The sequence below is a fragment of the Coloeus monedula genome (genome assembly GCF_965178545.1).
Source record: "Coloeus monedula genome assembly, chromosome: 6".
NCBI lineage: Eukaryota > Metazoa > Chordata > Aves > Passeriformes > Corvidae > Coloeus > Coloeus monedula.
Window position 1 is genome coordinate 33028214 of NC_138786.1, and position 16396 is coordinate 33044609.

The window sequence follows — 16396 nt, forward strand, 5'->3', positions numbered from 1 at the left end:
TTATTTTGAGTTATATGGAGAGTTAAAGAAAGAAGGACTGCTTTTTTATGTTACTGTAAAAAAAGAAACTGTCAACCCATAACATCATTAACTGAATTTGAAGGATTGTAGACAAAGTTGCAGTTTGGTATGAAATCGAACGTTGTAAGCAATGGAAAGAAGTTTTCACTTGAGTTGAACCTGTCTCACTAAAAGTCAAGTGCCATGAACATGCGTGTTCCTGTGAGGTTTTTTTAATGGATGTATGTGTAAGGTGTACAGCTACATGGGCACAGATGACTTAATAATGTAGTAAGTAGTAAACAACAGGACAATGTTTCCCTAATATTTTGCATCTTGTGAAGATAAGATTGAAGTAGAGGCACAGGTAAAAGATTATTGTCTCTGTAGAGACTTTCTTACATAGACAGGTATTTCCACGAAATTGGAATTTTCCCTTTCAGTTTCTGTTTTCAGGTTTTCATATCTGTAAAGTGAAAGCTGTAGGCAAATACCAAGTAGAAAATTGGGAAATGGCTGGGTTTCAAAATAAATGCCAAGGTAATGAATGTCAACTTCATACTGACATTTGTCAGGATATAAAAATGTGGTGAAGAGACAGTTCTGCCTGGGATGTGAAGAACTACTCTGCAGGGGATGGGGGTTGGGGGTTTTGTGTTTTTGGTGTTTCGTTGGGGTTTTTTGTTGGTTCTTTTTTGTTGTTGTTGTGTTTGGTTGGTTCGTTGTTTTTTGTTTACCTAGGAAAAGACCTAGGGCCTTCACAATATTATTTAACAAGGTCATCCTTTCTGAAGCTTTGATCCTGCTTTAACTTACACACATAAAATGTTTGAAAATGGAACCAGAAGTCAAAAGCAGGCTTTGCAGTTAAATCCAAATAATGCTTTCCAGACGGCAGTCAAGAGTAGGAAAAAAAAGCAAGAACAATCATAGAGATCTTCATTAAGGCTTGAGGGTTGGATGGCTTTCTGCTCCTATACTATAGTAGTTAAGAACTGTATGAATTCCATTCTTTGAAAAACCCCAACTTTTCTGTGTGCCTTTGTGTCGCTGTTTCCAAAAATTAGTTTTCATCCCTTTCTCCACTCAGTCTTCCTGGATTCCAGGTCTGCCAGCTTTGGATTTTTCTTTAGCTATTTTGGCATGAAATAAATTCCTCTTCTAACTTGGATCTCATATGGCTTAAAAAGATATATAATCTGAATGTATATTCCATTAGGTGTTAGGTATCAGGAGGAGTACCAAAATGCAGGAAACTGGCCATCATGGAGTGGTCAAATAGATGTAACTCAATGGAATCTGAACCTTAACCAATTATAAATTGTTTCTACCATTTCAGCATGTTTTGTATATTTATACATTATTCCTTGATGACAACCACTCTTTTTTTAGTTAATAATCATGTCACTGCTATAGTTTCTAGTTGTGACCATTCATGTTTATTTCCCCATACTTAGACACAGTAGGAGCAAAGACTACAATAATCTTTTAATGACAAAGCTCAAGTTGTTTTGTTTTTTTTTTTTAATCTGGTTGTATGTCTAGTGGCCATAGTATTTCAAACCTCCTCTGTGACAGTGGAGCCTATAGATCTTAGATCTGTCCGTAACAGGAAACCCAAGGGAAGAGTTCTTTTTGCCATGATCATTTAGTCTTATGCAATTTCATTACATCTTTTCAGATTAAAGTTTGTGACTTTCCTTGCCTGTGAGTGCTGCCAGACTAGAGATACAGTATTTGTAGCTAAATATGCAGTATATATATCTCAGCACTTCTGGCTGAGAAGTTGGAAAGAAAGCATACAAAATGTGATGCGTGGGTTCTTATCCAAGTCACTGTCTCCTAGCCAGGCAGGTACTACCATTTCTCCTCTTTCCATGGAAGATTGAACCTCCAATCAGTACTTTGGACATTCAGCTTGACTTTTAAGTCCAGTTCTGCAATAATAGAGGGTTGATTATCTCCACAAGACTATATACGTTTTGTTGAGTTGGGCCCTTAGAAAATTACAAAGGACCTTTAAATTCTTAATATTGAATTGCTTCAGTCCTCCATTTAAAGAGTCATTAAGTCTTACAGATTTATTTAAATGGCATTACTGAAATCTTGAAGTAAAATGAGCATTTCTTATGAGATTTAAGTCAACATTTTTCTCAGTCATTCTCTTGATCCTGTGGTATTTTAAGCTTATTACATTGAAATACTGTGTCTTCATGTTTTAATCTTGGTGCTTCTTTTCCTGAGGAGGCTTGTATTGTTGTTTAAGTTAGAACTCCTGTGGGGGATCTGTGAGACCTGTTTAATCTTAAAGTAATTTGAGTTTTATCATTATTTTAAAATAATGTTATTGGTAAAAATGCATTTGCTGTTGAAAGACTTGCTGAATTTAATAAAAATTCTGTATTCAGTCTTACATGACAGGGCACAGACCAAGAAAATGACAATGACATATAAGCAATTAACCATTTTCAAGACTTTAAAAATGTTAATTGATATGCACTTGAGACTGATAAAACAGACTAAATTTATGTCTAAAGCCTAATGCTTACTTGTTTAACAGGCCTTTTGAAAACCTATAATCTCTCCTAGCAATTGGATTTATAATTTTTTGTTAGTTGTAGTCATATGTTGAAACCATTTAGCTATGTATGAAATGCTACTAGCAAAAAGTTGGAATGAAGAAAACAAATGCAACCATAGTTCTCTGATCTAATACTTTGTTCTTTGAAATGTTAATATGATCATCCCAAGTCATTACATCCCATTTTATCTTGTATAGCCAAGGTTTTCAAAACTTGAATAATACATTGTTAGAATTTTTGAAACAACCCAACACTCCTGAAGGCTAAAATAATTTCAAGACCACTACAATTTTTGAAGGAAGAAAATTTAAAAATATTTCTGAGTTTATTCTCAACCATTGCATTTTTTTAAAATATGCATAATTAAAAATAGATTTGATAACTTGTCAAGTACTTTATTTTAGAAATTTTTTCTTCATTCCTAAGAGCTTAACGTGGGACAGAGTCTTTGACCTTTAATTACAGAAAGATATTTTCAAAACCTCTTGTACTTTGTGAAGGAGTCCTTCTCTAGCTATCAAATGTTGTTATGGGAGGGGTTTTAATTGCTGTTACTATTCTTTAAATTCCATTTCTCTTGTTTTCACCACTGAAGCTTCCTTAGGATTTGCACCTCCTTTTGTGATTAGTCCAAACTTTTTGCAGCTGTATTTTCTTCCCTTGCTCATGAAATAGCTCAAATATTTGCTGCAGCATAGCCTTTTAGTTTCTTTCTTTGCTCTCCTTAAATACTGTGTTGGGTTCGAAATTCAGAGTACATGGCCAGATACATCTCTGAAAGTGATGTTTGGTGAAAGACCTCTGATCTGAAAGGCTGTAGACTAAATGCCTCATTGAAATATCATCATGACACTAAAAAGCATGGGCATTCAATTATTAAATAAATAGGTACTTTCTTGATTTGGGGAAACTAAAGATGTTAGTTATACAATACAGAACAAGATGCAGCTGTTGCTGAAGAGTTGGCTACTTGGACAAGCAAAACTAAAGCTTTTGGACAAACATTAACAGGAAGACAATCCTTTCATTTAGAAAATACTTATTTAATTCATGTCGTTTTCCTGTAGAAATATCCTTTCTGCCAGAAGTGGAAACAAGTTACTGTGTATCCTGTAAAACTTACCCATTGATAAAGTATTGAGTGAACATATGATTTATTTCAAGGGGTATTATCTATCTGGGTTAAAACTGGAAAAAGTCATGTGTGCAGTTTATGACCCAAATCTGACATGTACAAATATGATATTGCAAGTTTGCATCTTTTTGTTCACTGTAAATGTAATTTTTTTATCTTACTTTTCATGATAATACAGTATTTTTGTGTTGAAATATGTAAAGATTGTGTTTTAGATAATGTGAATAGTTTGTCTGTACAAGCTGTTCTGGTCTAGTATGGCTTTTTGTTTGTTTGTTTCTTTGTTGCTTGAAAATCATCTGACTATTAATAAGTGCAGCTTTTCATTAAGACATCTGTAACCTGAGGCAAAAGATTTTTTCCTCTTGCCTCTAATTACTTTTTAAATCACTATATGAATTCAGCTGAATATTAGCCACTATCCCCTGTACGTATATCAAGGAGTAGTTTTCTATTTTAAATTATAAGATTCCATTTTGAGTGTTCATCTTAGGTACGAAGGATACAGGGGAGGTGTTAGGGATGTAGGGATGTTGTAAGGGAGAGTTATTTGTCTGAATAAGGTATATAAATTACATTGATGTAAAATTAGTAAAGCACGGTATACCATGTGATTGTTGCTGAGAAATGAACAGTCTTTATTTTACAATAGATAAAATAATTGTAGCATTTATTTTAATTTCCAGGTTTGGCAAAATACTCTTTTCACAGACTTTTCTGAATTATAAGAGACCCACAATGATCATTGAGTTCAATTCCTAAGTGAATGGCACATACAAAGATAGAACCCACTACCTTGGCATTATTAACACCATGCTCTAACGAACTGAGCTAATTCCAGGTTTTCTGACCACCAAAGAGAGTTTGGGGTAATGTTTGTTTATAAGCATCTTTTGAATCCCTTTGAATCATAACAGTTTGAGTTTCTACATATGGTGGGAGTATGAGGAATGCTTGTAGTCGTATTTACCTTTCAGTTTGCCTCTTCAGCGGTCAGAAAACTCTGTTCTGGTCAAAAAAAACTAGAAGCAAGATGATTGACTCATCTGCTCTATTGGTTCTTTTCCTGCCAAGTGCCTAAGAGCAAGGTGCAGCGTGTAAAAACCTGCCTGAAGTGCAGAAGGAATTTGTTTGTTTGTTTAAAGCTGTACTTCTTGAAATAGTCTGTTTCAAACAGGCTGTTACTGTGTTATTTCTTCAGGATATGTGTACAGATTGCCTTTGCTCATTCTCTCCTTTAATGTCTGCTGCTTTGCTACTTAATGTACTTCCTACATTAAAGACTTCATATTTGTAATATCCATTCCAGAGTTTTTTATTAGCAACCTCTTCAATAGTCAGATGGGTGAATTTGTGATGGAAATCTCATTTGGTAACTAATTCTTGCAAATTAGTCACCTTTGACAAACAGATTTTGGACATTTTTGTGGTATGGTTGACTCTAACAACAGTTTCATGAGGACATGCTGTGTGAAATCTTTTATTTTTTTTAACTTGCTGATGCAGTTGTGCCAGAAAAAGATAAATATTGCTTTGCTAAACTGAAGTAGGCTACAGAAGGGTGAGAACTTTCATGTCAGACTCCTTTGGGGAACATTTTTTTGAGACCAGGTGGTGCAAATAATAAAAAATGTATTTTATATTTGACTAGTCAAACGTAATATGCATTTTTTTGTGTAAATGGTGAGTATTAGTTCTAAACTCCAAAGTATCATCACTGCTTTTTTCCATCTTCTGTGCACTAAGAAGGTAATATGCGTATTTGCAACTATTTCAAATGAGACAGTGATCTACAAAGGACCAGAACAAGTATGGGACACTTTGGCTACTGAGAATGTATTTGTTCCTGGTGAGGAATCATCATATTATTCAGTCCAGCCAGAAACTTTTAAACCCCTTTTTAATTAACTTTACATGCCTTGTGTAAACTATCTTTTTCTTAAATTGTGGTTTTTGATATCAAGAAGTTTAGATTTCCTCATCTTCGGATCACAAAGGTGCTATATTCAGAGAGCTGGGTTTCAGATTTTTTGCTTAATGGACTCTGTCCTGGATTTCCTGATTCTTGGTGTTGGATTAGATTGAACAGAATGACGCAGCCAAAGGTTGCATTTATGGTTAAAAATTGGTTTTGGTATACAAAGCTCTGCATTGTGGATTAACTTAATGACTTTTCACCCTATGTTTTGTGTTATTTCTCTGTTTCATCTGAATTTGTTGGCAAGACTAATATGCTTTAGTATTTCCCTTGTGCTGTTGGATGAGATCTGAAATTTAATAAAGCAGCTCCCTGTCTGGCAGAGACTCTATTTTGTATTCCTTAATGCTCTCTTTCCTGGTGTAATTCAGTACTTGTGAAGTTGAGAAAAGCAGTATTTTAAACTACTATTGCTAACAATATGGAGTATCGTTCAAACTCTTATACAAATAATTAAATACTGTAAATTTGGTTGGTATTTTTGTGTGTGGTGTTTGGTTTGGGGTTTTTTTGTTGGTTTTGCCTCAATCCAAAAAACACAGTGTAGACTTAGAGTTGGAAAGTTTGTTATGGAATTCTTCTATTTATGTCAAAGCTGGTGGAAGGAGCTGTAATATTTTGCCTTTGTGAAGAAATTATAACTTTTTCTCTTTCTAATGACAATATTTGTAAGTCAAATGAAAATTTGAAAGAACCTTGGAGAAACTTGATGGTTTAGGCAAGAGAAGAAAATGATGGCATTTGTCTCTATTTGTCTCTATCAAATCAGTTGTGCTCAGTAAACAAGTATTATGGTAGTTTCATTTCAGTGTCTTTGAGCTTGAGATGTGAAGCCTTGGTCTGGTCACATTTTTACTACCTTTCCTCTACCATGCTTTTTCTTTTGTGATTTGTTAATTAGCTACATAGCTCAGAAGGTTAGTCATAGTGTGCTCAGAAACAGGTCATCACATAGTAACAATCAGATATTAGGGAGAGCTGGGAAAGTAAGGAATTTCAATTCTGGCTTACTTAAGTATCAGGGAAAGGAGGAAGACCATCTGTCATGCTGAGAAGTGAATGATGTGTCCTGCTAGAGAGAAGGAACTGTAGGAATGGAGTCATGGGTTTTTAAGAGCACATTTTGAGCAGCATAATGAATGGATGTGTTGGCATTAGACTTTGAAGACCACTGTGACATTTTTTGTTGTTGTTAAGCCGAAAGAAAATCCATCAGCAGAGCAGGTTTTTTTCTCAGCTGCCTATTTAACAATTTCAGCTGTTCTTTCCATTTACTAGCTTTCTCTCAGTAGATTTTTTTTTCCTTGAAGCAGTATTTCTCACAACCTGAATCCCACTACTCAGCTACTATGCACTGGAAAGTTGTGTAAGAGAAACTGTTAGCAGTGATGCTGAAGGTTGTTTTCATTGCTCCATGTTATATCTTCAGTAGTTAAAATTTTATGTTTCCTTGGATTAATGGGCATTCTACTTAACCTGCATGCATTGCCTGAGTGTGGCTTTAATTTACAATATTTCGCTCTCTGTAGTAAGGTTTCCAATGGAAGTAGTTTTATAAACAGATTGCAAGGTGAACAGAAAAGTTGGGGATGAATATTGTCATAACATTTGAAATTCCTTAACCAGTTTCTTTCCTTGACATAATTCTCCTGATAGTTTCTCATAATGCTTGTGCCTATAGAGCAGGGAGTTCACTTCTTTCTTTGTTTACTGATGAAAGATTATAAAAAAGGTTGAATGAGATGCTGAAAGCAATTAAGTTAAAATGTTTTCTTAGTCATAAATGTATCTACTAGTAGAAATAAGCTTAAAAATACCAATAAACAGTGCCTTGCATGGTATCACATTATCTTTTAAATCAATGAAAGTTTTGATACAGAATATGTCATTGGCGTAATAGTTACAAAGTGTCCTTTTTGTTATTGCTATTGTTACTATTACTGGGATTTTTTCTAATAACTCACTTTTAATATTTAATTTCAAAGACTTTGTAAATTTTTTCATTACAAGGAGGTGAGTTACGTTCTACTCACAGTGATTCTACATTTTTGTGTGTCAATATGTGTGTACCAAACCCTTTGTTTAGTTTGGTGTAACTAAGAAGATATTTAATAGGATGTAGCCTTTATACTAGGTTCAAACTGGCATAAATTTGTTATTCAAAGATAATATCATTTTTAAAAAAAAGAAAGTTTTATTTGTCTATTTCTAACTGAAAAGGAGCTCTTAATTTTAATCATTTTTGCAGTATGATTCAAGGAGAGCTGTAGGTCTCATTTCAATAATACAATGATTCAGAACTCAGATTAGATTGGGGGAGCTGCTTGGTTTTTGGGAGGGGCATAGCTCAGCAAATCTGTGCAGCCGAAACAAGGGCTAGCTAATCCTTTTATATACACATATTGTCTTTTGTCGCAAAGAAACCCCAAACCAAAACCATGCATGTTACCAGGAATAATGTGTTCTACAGAATGGGGCTGACTTGAACCTGGTAATATCACAAATGTCATTTGAGGACACTAAATTTGATCATAATGTCTGGGTCTATAGCTACTGGGTCTATAGTTTCCATTATGCTATTTCCTAAGGGGTGTTCAGTACTGCTTGACTGAAGAATGAGTAGGATTAAGACAGCTCCTAATATTTCTGTGTGCAGACCACTCTTGATTGCATCTGCTGGTGACACACACACACCTAGTGACTGCACGATCATTCTATGCTAGAAGAGCAGCACAGCTGGAGACGAGGAAGACTGGTAAGGCAAGAGGTCAGGCTGCTTTTTTAGGTAGTCCTCAGCCTTGCCTGTGTCTCAAACTCCAGACTCACATAATGAGTTAAAACAAGAATAAAAGAGGAAATAGAATGGCATATTTTTCTCAGAAGCTCTTACAGATCTATGAAACAACAAGCCAGTCTTCAACAGAAGTAATGACTAAAGGTTTTGCACCTTCCCTACCACTTCTTATACTAGAACAGTATTCTGAATCATGCCACTCAACTGTGAACTGCTGGTGAACAGAATTAAGAAGCTCATACAGCTCTCATGGAAGATTGTTCTTACTGTAGTCTTCTCTCATTAGGATCTCTCCTCTGTCATCAAGGATTATGTGTACTTGTTAAGAGCTTTGCTGGCATGAAGAATGATACCACTCAAAGTAAATGGAAAGTTTGAAACTATGTAGAAAACATTAGAAACAGATGCAATTAAATCACTGCAATAAATGACTGCTTGTTGATGTTTTGGGTAAATCCTGCTTGATTCTTACAGTTAGGCTTCACTCATTATTTATAATAGGTTATGGGCATCATTATAAAATGATATCTAATTCTGCATAGTAAAAACTGATACGATACTTCTATATTTTTGGACCTCAGCAAAGCTTTCAATACTGCTTTTCACAATATCCTTCTGGACAAAATGTCCAGCACACAGCTGGATAAACACACCATGTGATGGGTGAGTAACTGATGGGTGGCTCACAGGTCAGGTGCAAAGGGTTTTAGTAAATGGAGTGACATCAGACTGCGGACCTGTCACTAGTGGGGTTACACAGAGCTCCGTCCTCGGCTCTGTGCTCTTCAGCGTCTTCATTAATGACTTGCATGCAGGACTAGAAGGGATACTAAGTAGGTTTGCTGATGACACTGAGTTGGGAGGACCTGTTGACTCCCTTGGGGGCAGGGAGGCCCTGCAGGGAGACCTCCACAAATTAGGGGACTCGCCAATCTCCAACCGTATGAAGTTCAACAAGGGAAAGTGTCACATTCTGTACCTGGGATGGGGCAACCCTGGATGTATGGACAGACTGGGGAATGAGGGGCTGGAAAGCAGCGCTGTGGAAAGGGACCTGGGAGCCCTGGTCGATGGCAAGTTGAATGGCAGTCAGCAGTGCCCTGGCAGCCAGGAGGGCCAAGGGTGTCCTTGGGGGCGTCAGGCCCAGCATCGCCAACCGGGCAAGGGAGGGGATTGTCCCTCTCTGCTCTGCACTGCGGCAGCCTCACCTTGAGTGCTGGGGGCAGTTCTGAGAGCCACAGTATAAGAATACAAAGCTACTAGAGAGCATCCAAAGGAAGACCATGAAGATGGTGAAGGGTCTGGAGGGGAAGCTTTATGAGGAACAGTTGAGGTCACTTGTTTTGTTCCACTTGGAGGAGATACCTCACTGCAGTCTTCAACACCCTCATGAGGGGAAGCAGAGGGGCAGGTACCAATCTCTTCACTCTCATGAACAGTGTCAGGACTTGAAGAAATGGCATGAAGCCGAGTCAGGCGAGGTTTAGGTTGTATATCAGGAAAAGGTTTTTCACCCAGAGAGTGACTGGACACTGGAAGAGGCTCCCCAGGGCAGTGGTCACAGCACCAGCCTGCCAGAGTTCAAGAAGCATTTGGACAACGCTCTCAGGTACATGGTGTGACACTTAGGGTGTCCTGTGCAGGGCTGGGAGTTGGATTTGATGATCTTGATGGGTGCCTTCCAAATCAGCATATTCTGTGATTCTGTGAAATATGTTACATAGTAATATGACAGCTTCCTTTTAACTACTGTTGCCTAAGTTTGACTCTTTTAAAATTAAGAAAAGTTCTGTTATATTTATGCTTTTTCAGTTGAAAACTGAAATACCTGCATTTTTCAGTGTAGGAGCAGGTGCTCTCCAGCTTTTTGTGCTCCTGGGCTTTAGGTCTTTCCTTGATGCTTATGCATTTCCTAGTGACTTCAGACTTCTCCACTTTAATTGTGGTAGCAGAATTCCTTCTGGATAAAAAACAATTTAGTTCTCAAAAGGAGCAAACAAACTTCTATTATGTATCCAAAGAATGTAAATATATCCAATCTGTAGGAAGAAAATACGTGATGAAAAGAATAGGAAATAAAAACGATCAATCAATCTGCCTATAGAAGTGCAATTACACTCTTGCATGTTGGTTCAAAATAGCTTTATATAGTACCTGTATGCTAGCCAAGCAAACAGAACCTATATTTTTTTCTTATTCCAAGTTTTCTTGATATCTTGGCAGTTCCACAGAAGAGTACAAGAAGAAAATATTCAGCCTTTTTTATTTTCTAAAAGTTTTCTTGGTAAATAAAGCAGCAAGACCTAATTACATTGTGATGGTGTTATGCTGGTGGTTGTGCTGAGTAAAAAGGCAACAGGCATGCTTGAATGGTTCTTTTTACTAAATGTTCAGCAACAAGTTAACTTTTAACAGAGAGAGCTCAAGAGATTCCACCCTTCAAAAGTAAAGTCTCTTTGAAATGGGTGTTTTAGTGACTGTCTTGTGGCCAGATGGAGCAACATTGACTGAGAACCCTGGAGACAGAGGGATGATGTATGAGAGAGAAAGATTGTGACTCCAACTATGAGTGTTAGCACTGTCATCCTTTTTGTGTCAGATTTTCAAGGTAAAAGATTTGTATCAGAAAATACTGAGAGAAGATTGTGCTTCTGCAGGCCTGTTATTTGTCATATTAAATTTGCCACAATCAAGTTTGACAGGCTTCTCTTTATTTTTTCCAGCAGACAATATTATTGTTGAAGATTACTCAGATGCCTTCCGTCCATTCCCTGCCTCACATGCTATGTCATGCAAGCTTTGGAACACTTAGAACATAATTTAAATGAATGACTAATTTGGCAAGCATAATGGAAGGCACGCATACCGTCCTTCAATTGCACAAACCCATTATGGAGCTTTGTTACATCAGCTTCTATCATCCAGAGGGGAAAGTCAGAGGATTCACTTACAAGGGCTCTGTAACTCTGGATAGAACCAGTAAGCGTTTCTGTAGCTGCTATCAAGTAAGGGAGAGTTTAGACATGGACCTGAGAGAACAGCCATATGAAAACTTTGGAGATATTATTTTCAAGCAAACTACCACAAAAGACCTTCTCAATGACCTGTACAAACTAACTGCTGAAAAGGAAAAACTGTTATCCAGTGTTTGGAGGTCGCATCATATTCTGGACCTTAAGGCAGGACGTCAGGAGGAAAAGCGACAGGATGCTTCCAGAGTCCTGAAACGTAGAGGTGATAATTACTCCAGTCTTACACATCAGCAGGAGGTATTTCTGGATTCCACAAAGAGAGGCAGTTTGAATCACAAAAAAATGAGGAAATACAGAAGGAAAGAGAGCTTTGAGGAGATCAGCCACCGGAAAGAGGGAAAAAAGATACATGAACATCTCTTTTTACTGAGTACACAAGACATGCAACAGAAAAATAACAAGATGGTCTCCACAAGACTTCCTACTAGGAGTTATCCCAGTTCCTCTTCTCCCTCCAGCTGGCTGACAGTAAAAGGTAAGGATAATTTACCAGTAGACAATAGAATACAACCAGAAAGGTGGACAGAAGAGGCATATTTTCTTAAGAGCAACAAGACTGTGAAATTGGATGCTGACTTACCAAGTTCTAGCTCAAAAGGCATCAATGATGTTGCAGTTGAACTGATGGATAATGGAGAATGCATTCCTGAAGTTGCCAAGGTACAGCAGAGGACCACTTTGGTGAAGTCATCTCCGTGCAGTCTGTCTAACAAACTTGGGACATTAAGTAAATCTGCAGCTGCTAAAAGCTTGAAAAGTAGCAAGTATGCTGAGCCAGTATGCAAGGAGAAACCAGGAATCACAGTTGTTGCTGAAGTCCAGGATTTAGACGCTTGTATTAAAGAAGTTACCAACCCCCCTGCAGAGTCTTTACCTGATTCTCACAGAGATAATGAAACCATTTCTCCTGTTCTCACAACAGCACATAATGAGTTTATATCAAGAACTAATGTATACTCTGTAGATGAAGCTGCTGGAGACTCTAATAACAGTGTGCTGCAGGAAAAGGAGGAAGACAGCTCTGGTTTGCAGTACAAAGCGGAGAGAGTGCACATTACTGATGAGTCATGCAACCTTGTGGGAGCAGTTAATAAAGCTCTCCTGAAAGTTATCCGGAGCGACAGTTTAGATGAAGCTGCAGAATGGAAGAGACTGCAACAAATTACAAGAGTAGACAGAAACCTGCCAGGCTCACTATATGAGAAAAGGACCACGGTATCCCGGGGAAACAGCAAGCATTTATTTTTGAACCTGCCTGCAAATGAAAGTCCTGATATTCCTCAGACAAGTAATAATCTTAAACTGGAAGAGAAAAGGCTGCATTCACCCCCATTAGCAGCAGTGAGTAATGTTTTTAGTAATTCATATTCACTATCTAACTCACACAAACAAATGTCACCTATTCCTTCTCCGTTATCTTCGAGACTGCCTAGCCCGCAGCTGCATCACCGGATCCTCCCGTTACCAACACAGAGCACAGAGGACGAATCTATGTTCAGTGACTATGGCCATGGAAGACATGGTGCTATAAACTTCTCCTTCAGTGATTTGGAGCCACAGTTTTATCTGAAGTTTTCTGAACCTGGAGAATTGGGATTTGCCCCCAGACAACGAGGCCTACATCAGAATGCGACTGCAGGACATTTTGAAAAGTGTGCTGTGCAAGAAAAATTAACTACTCAGACACAGCAGAATTTCTGTCCAGGTAAGTCCTATTTCATACATTTTTAAACTAATAGAATCAACCAAGCATGAAAGTGTTGGCATGTTTTCTGGGTTTGCTTGTTTTTAGTTTGTTTAATACTAGCTGTTAATAATGAATATGTTAAATAAAAAAATATTTTTCACTACTTAAGGATTGGGTGTAAAGCTGTTGAATTTTTTAAACAAAAGTTACAGCTATATAAGATTTCGAGATGCATTTTTATGTCAGCTTATTTTCAGTCCTATTGTTAAACTTTGGCTAAGCCAAAGTTAATGAAAAATCTTTCTGTATAAAATTTAAAAAGTTCACATGCTTATTTTCCTGCTTTTCCTGTGCTGTGTTCTAGTCTTTCAAAATGTTATGGTAACATTTATTCTCTAAAATGTTCTTTTTGCTTGTTGGGCTTAACTGATAGAACATTTTCTGAACAAGCTAATTTACAGTGCCTTAAGTATAGGACTGGTGCTTTGACCATTTAGCTACAAGAGGTCAATGCAAATTCTGTAAGAAAAGGCTTGTTTCTAAAATGATTGCATGCAGGAGTCATGTTACCATGTATTTGAGTACAGTGCATGGGTTTATTTATAAAGATATACTGTGTAAAAATGCATAATTATATGACATACTGAACAGCTATCTTTGTTAGCTGGAACATCAACATCTATGCCCTTCATTTTTAACTTAAGAAACAGGAAGGCTGGAGGACCTAATTCTGCAGTGGTCTAGGTATGGCTCAGACTGCTCCCTCTGTCTTGTAGGGGAGGCTGGCAGTGCAAAGTGACACGAAAGGGGCATTCCGAAAGGGAGGTGTGTACGGATGTGAAACCATTACCTTAGCCAGAGGGTGTTGAATACTGCCTGTGAGATTTGCATTCATACCTACTTCTAGAAGTTGTGTTAGTTCTGCTCAAGACTAAATGAAATTCAAAGTATTGTTTGGTGAGTTGACAAGGCTGAAAAGATGGGTGCTATGCTCTTGTTCTTTCATTCCTTTCCTGGTCCCTGTTGTGCTGTGCTGTCCTACCCCTCTCATTACTTCTTGTATTCATCATACCTTTTGGTGAGCTGGTTTAGCTGACAAGGCCAGCAATTTCACCCCTTTATAAGACTAAAGTAGCACAGCAAATCTTTTTCTCTCTGTTTTACATTAGTATCTTTTTCTCTCTGTTTTACGTTAGTATCTTTTTTATTAATGTATTATTTAGAATTATTGGATGTGGAACTGTACCTATTGTGCTGTACTCTTGTACTGCCTTTGCCTGGGATAGAGTTAATTTTCTTTACAGTAGCTTGTATGGGGCAGTGTTTTGGATTTGTGATGAAAACAGTCTCGATCACATAGGGATGTTCTAGCTTGTGCTGAGCAGTGTTTGCACAGCATCAATCCCTTCTCTGTTTCTCACTCTGCATCCCCCCAGTGAATAGACATGGGGCTGCACAATGGGCTGGGAGGGGACACAACCGGACAGATGACCCAGACTAACTAAAGAGAAATTCCCTGCCACATAACGTCATGCTCAGGAATAAAAGCAGAAAGAGGGGACTTTAGAAGGGTTAGCCATCTTTTGCTTGGGACCTGGCAGGGCATCGCTCTACTCATGGGAGGCGGTGAGTGATTGCTGTAGCATCACGTGTTTCATTTTTTTCTTCCCTCTTTTTCCTCCAGTTGTTGGGGTTTTTCCGTGCCTCTTCCCCCATGCCATTTGGGGGAAGGGGGGAGGGAGGGAATGAGTCTCTCTGTGGTGTTTATTTGCCCACTGGGCTTAACCCACAATGGTTTTACAAGAAACAAAACAACATGCATACATACTAATGGCATCTGTTGGCTGAAAATCCTGGCTATTAAGCAGAAACATCTTTGTGAAGAGAAGAAAAGCAGACAAGCCTGATTTTAGTTCTTGTTTACAGTAACCTGGCAACATTAATACAGACAGAAAATATCACAAGTTTTTTGGGGTTTTTTTTTCCATTTTCAAGTATGATTGCATGCCAGCATTATTACTGGCGTGCCAGAAAATCTGTAGCTTTAAGGAAAAATCCCCTGTTTTGCTGGCATATAATACTGTAGGTATGTCTCTGGATCTGGGATAATCTGACTTCCCATTTCCATCTGAACCAGGGGTGGAATCATTCATATTGACAGAGCATTTGGAATACCATTCTTCTGTAAACAGGCAGAATAATAACTAACTGACTGTAGTTCATTGAGACAAATAATGTATCTCCAATTTTAGTTAATGTAAGTGATATTAAGATTTACAGTTATAAACTTGCACTCCTGGTTTGATTCTTATCAGATTCCTCCCATGTGTGAAGAGCAGAATTCAAGACTATTTTTCACATTTTTCTTCAATGGGGTGTTATTGTGAAATGCTTTCTTTCAATTCCAGTCTGTTATTAAATTGTGTAAGTATCTACAATGACTCTAACAATTATGGAGAATTTTGGTCAACTTTTTGTCAGTCAGGTTGATTGAAGGATTTGCCTCATGGCAAAAATGATGGTCTTTTGAATGGCTTTTCAAAGTTTATTGCTGCCACAGTATGCACTAATTCTTCCTGAAAAACTTTTGGAGCCTTTTGTTACCTGTGTAACTTTGTATTTGGAAAATTTAATGAATTAGTTAAATATCCTAATTTATTAGTTTAAATTACAAAGTGGACTCATCATAGAGTTTACACATAATTTTAATTCTCTTTTCTTATTGTTTGTAATCATGATTCTTTGCACTCTTCTTCCGTAATTGGAGAATATTCCTGCAGTCAAAACTGAAACAACTAAGGCAGAGTGCCCTTACTTCTGTACTTCCACTTTTTCTCAAATTCAGTTTCTTTATAGATATATAGATACATATATGGCACGTATCTTATAGTTTCATTGCACAAAGTTGTATTAGTAGTTAATTTGAAAGTGCAGTTTACTGGATCTTCTTGTTGAAGTGCAACTATTGGCCATGGGAATAGGCCACCGTTTTCATCTTAGTAAGTTAATAGTTAACTGGGAATAATTTATAGTTGAACAATAATTATTTGGCAATTTTCTCTGAAGGTGGGACGGGGAATTAAAATTCCTGTATTAGCATGTAATAGTTCTATTTGAATTATCAAATTCTAAGAAAAAGCTTTAGAATAACAAATAAACTGCTCAGTTACATGCAGCAAAAGCAGAAG